The sequence below is a fragment of the Mus caroli genome, chromosome 14, assembly GCF_900094665.2.
Source record: "Mus caroli chromosome 14, CAROLI_EIJ_v1.1, whole genome shotgun sequence".
Classification (NCBI taxonomy): domain Eukaryota; kingdom Metazoa; phylum Chordata; class Mammalia; order Rodentia; family Muridae; genus Mus; species Mus caroli.
The window spans coordinates 48,131,517-48,135,619 of NC_034583.1; the positions used below are offsets into that span (position 1 = coordinate 48,131,517).

General features: G+C 50.5%; 1 protein-coding gene across 2 annotated transcripts in view; it reads left to right on the forward strand.

Annotated features, from left to right (window-relative positions):
* The first annotated feature begins 17 nt into the window (after nt 1-17).
* The window catches only part of Zmym2 (zinc finger MYM-type containing 2), a 71,761-nt gene continuing 67,675 nt past the window's right edge, over nt 18-4,103 (forward strand). Inside the window, exons 1-2 of one of the 2 annotated variants that reach the window (XM_021181757.2) lie at nt 18-149; nt 1,281-1,343. The gene's annotated coding sequence lies outside the window, so the exon portion shown is untranslated. Of the gene's footprint in view, nt 150-183; nt 402-1,280; nt 1,344-4,103 lie in introns of those variants that run through there. The other variant, XM_029468740.1, reaches the window with a different exon arrangement.

Genomic DNA, 4,103 nt, shown 5'->3' on the forward strand with positions numbered 1-4,103 from the left:
TCCCCGGGCCCCGCCGTGCGGCCGCCTCCTCTGCCTCCTCCTCACCAGCGCTAAAGCCGGGACTGGACCGAGCGGAGTTGTGCGTGTCGCCGAAGNGGGGTGGGCCGGGGGAGGGGAGGTTCGTTCCGCGGAGCCGCAGCCAGAACCGGGTGAGGCTTCTCCCCGCCGTCTTTCCTGTCGAGGGCCGCGGAGAGTGGGGGTGGCTGGGAGCAGCGCAGCCTCGGGAGGCGGAGGCGGGGGCGACTGGGGAGGCGGAGATGGGTGAGGGCAGCGTCGGGAGCCTCCCACCGAGCCGGGCTTAGCAGCCCGCGGCGGCCGGTGTCGCCGCCGCTGCGTCGGGGCCTGAGGGTGCGCTGGGGGCCGCGCTGATGTCCAGGGCGGCTTCGCGTGCGGCCCGAGGGGTGAGGGAGCGCGGGCGCGGCAGGGCTGCCTGGGTGAGGCGGTCGCCGGGGGCGAGAGGCGCGGGGGCCTCGAGGTGCGGGCGGCAGCGGCCGGAGGTCGCGGGGTGTTTTCCTTTCTGTGCTGCGGGCGGGCGGGCGGGCGGGTCGGGGAGGGGCTCTTTGGCCCTCCCGCCCGTGGGCCGCACTCCCACCCTGTCCGTCCAACCGAGACCCCAAGTTTTCGATGGCAAGGGGTGCCTTTTGAGTCTTGCGGCGTCCTCTTCGTCGCTGGTCTCCTCCCCGGCGCTGTGCTGCGCGGCTCTTGCTCCTCACGTATTGTTTGGCTGGGTCTCTAATGGCGGACGGGGAGGCAGCGCTGCCGGTCTCGGACTGCAGGGGGGGGCAAACCTCGGGCCTAGGGCAACTGCTTGGGGCAAATATGGGCAATATCAGCCCATCGTTGACATAAACTGGTTTTTACCTGTAAATTGGTGCTGAGTTTGACTGGAATAACGGTGGTGGTAATACTTGCGAGGGAGTACAAGTCCCTTGCTGGCGTCGGGGCAATGTTTGCCCTTCCCCCTCCCTACCCCATAGCAGGCTTGGTGCCCTCAGGTCCCTTTCCCTGCAGATTGAGGCTTACACATGGGTTTTGGCTCCAAATAAAATATTTCACTCCACTTGGGTAGTAAGTAGTAGGCCGTTTTGCGTGGGCTTTGGGGTAATAATAGAAGGGCCAAACCTCCTTGACCCCTTAGTCCCTTCTCTGCCTCCTCCTGGTGAAATCGGCTTGGTGCTCCTACCAGATTGGGTGTTCATCCATTTCTCTCTCCTCTTCTCTCTCTCTCTCTCTCTCTCTCTCTCTCTCTCTCTCTTTCTCTCTCTTCTCTTTTATCCCAGGACCAGAAATTTCGTTCAACCCTATCTGGTGCATCTTTGGCAGAAAGTGAGGAAAACACCATTGTGAGTCCTTTTCTTCTAATTTGTTGCTTATTAACAGAGGACATGGTTGGATTATAGGGGTTCAGCTATAGGATTTGGCCCTCCTGGTTGTTCTTAAGGGGAGGAGCCTTCTCTTGGGTGGCAGCTGCTGTCGGGGAGAAACTCCAGTGATGCCTGGTGAGGCAGCTGGGAGTGGGCGCTGCTGTTTGCACCGCTGCAGACATCGCTTCTGCTGCTGCAATACCAACCTCAGCAACCAGACGACGGGCTTCTGCAGCTGCTCACGTTACCGGTGGGGAGGAGGGGTGTTGGGAAGGAGGGCATATTTCTGGTGCCCTCTAGAGTTACAGAGTGGGAATTAATGTTACTTGGTTTGAAGTGCATGCAACCATTTTTGACATTTTTCTTGTCATCATGGTTAATGGACCTCTGGTAATGGACAACTATGGAGAGCTGCTTAACTTTTTATGCCTGATCTGAGTGACAGAATCTGACCATGAAGGTGGATGTGTTTCTAGATCTTTCATGTTCTTTGCATCTGTTGTTTTCATCTTACCAAGTAGATGCTGCTTAGACCTGTGCAGTCCTCTACTTAGTCTTTCATCTCTGGTGTTGACCAGTTCTCTATTATGTCACGCTTTTTATAGATTTCTAAAAATTTTTATAGTGTGTGAGTGCATGGTGTGTTTGTGTTGGTGCACATGCCAGAGCACCAGTGTGTAGGTCAGGACAACTTTTGGCGTTGGTTCTACCCTTCACTGTCTAATCGGCTCGGTGGATCCAACTCAGGTTGTGAGGCTCATGTAGCAGGCGCCTCTATCCACTCAGCCATCTCGCAGGCCCTATCACTTATTTTGAGATGGCATCTAATGTATCCCAGGTTGACCTTGAACTTTTGTTGCGTAGCCTAGAATGACTTTGAACTTGTGATCCCTCTGTCTCAACTTCCCAAGTGCTATGACTTGTGTCCTCTTGTTATATTTATGTGGTGCTGGGAATCAAACCCAGCTTCCTGCACGCTAGCAAGCACTTCACCAACTATGCTACAGTTCTAGTCCCAAATATTACTCTTGAGCCCAGTACAGCTCCTGTTGTTACTTGTATACTTTTTTGTTTTTTGTTTTTTTTCCGAGACAGGGTTTTTCTGTGTAGCCCTGGCTATCCTGGAACTCACTTTGTAGACCAGGCTACTTGTAAACTTTTAAAGGTGTGTTATAAGTATAGATGCTTATGGTTTCTTTGGATTTATTTATTTATTTTGGTTTTTTTGGGACAGGGTTTCTCTGTATAGCCCTGGCTGTCCTGGAATTCACTCTGTAGACCAGGCTGGCCTCGAACTCAGAAATCTGCCTGCCTCTGCCTCTGGAGTGCTGGGATTAAAGGCGTGCGCCACCACGCCCGGCTTGGATTTATTTTTAATGTGTATGATTGTTTTACCTGTGTGAATGTATGTGTGACATACATGTACTTCGTGGCCAAGGATGTCAGAAAAAGGTATTGGATGTTGTGAGCCACTGTGTGGGTACTGGAAACTGAACCTTGTAAGAACAAGTACTTTATAACTGTTGAGCCATCTCTCCAACCCAGTGTTAAACGTTTTAAACTTGTATTAAGTAATTTAATCCACAGGAGAACTTGGTAGTATAGCTAATATTTTTCCCTTCTGAACACTGTTTTTACTCTGAATTTGCAGAGGAAGAATTAGGCGTAGAAGGATAAGGGGAAGTATCTAGTGAAGCAGGTTCTGAACACAAAGCAATGTGACGACAGAGCCCACCATCAGCAGCTGGACTGTACTTGATGATTCTCATGTTGGAGATCTCAAGTTTAAACTGAGTAGTCAGAATAACCTTTTCTTGCTTGGAAGTGGAAGCATAAAAAGTGCTTGAATCCTGTTCAGTTCTTTTTTTAAAAAAATAGAAAGTGCTAGATGGTGGTGGTGCACACCTTTAATCCCAGCACTCAGGAGGCAGAAGCAAATCTGTGAGTTTGAGGCCAGCCTGGTCTATAGAGTGAGTTCCAGCATCGCCTGGGCGACATAGAGGAACTCTCTGAGGGGTGGGTGAATAGTTAACAGTTGGTATTTATTTATTTATTTAATTTAGACTAGGATTATGGTCCAGGCTGGTCTTGAGTTCACTATGTAGCACATGATGTCTTTGGGGGTCGTCTTCTTTTTTTTAAGGAAAAAAAAAAGATTTATTTATTATTATATCTAGGTACACTGTAGCTGTCTTCAGATGCACCAGAAGAGGACATCAGATCTCATTATGGATGGTTGTGAGCCACCATGTGGTTGCTGGGATTTGAATTCAGGACCTTCGGAAGAGCAGTTGGTGCTCTTAACCACTGAGCCATCTCTCCAGCCTTCTTTGGGGGTATTCTTTTTGCCTCTTTTTCTAGTTGGTGGATTACAGGAATGTGCCACTATGACCTGCTTCATTTAGATTTTTTACCACCTTATTTCAACACCAGTATAGGCTGTTTGTATCAGTATAATTTTTTTCAGTATATGTCTGAAGGAACTTTATTATTATTGGAGATGAGGTTTTACCATATAGTTCTGGAACTCACTTTGTGGACCAAGGTGGCCCAAACTCAGAGAGATACACCTGCCTCGGCCTTCCAAGTACTGGGATTGCAGGTGTCCGCCTCAATGCCTAGCTCGACTATAAACCTCAAATGAAAGCCGGGCGTGGTGGCGCACGCCTTTAATCCCAGCACTCGGGAGGCAGAGGCAGGCGGATTTCTGAGTTCGAGGCCAGCCTGGTCTACAAAGTG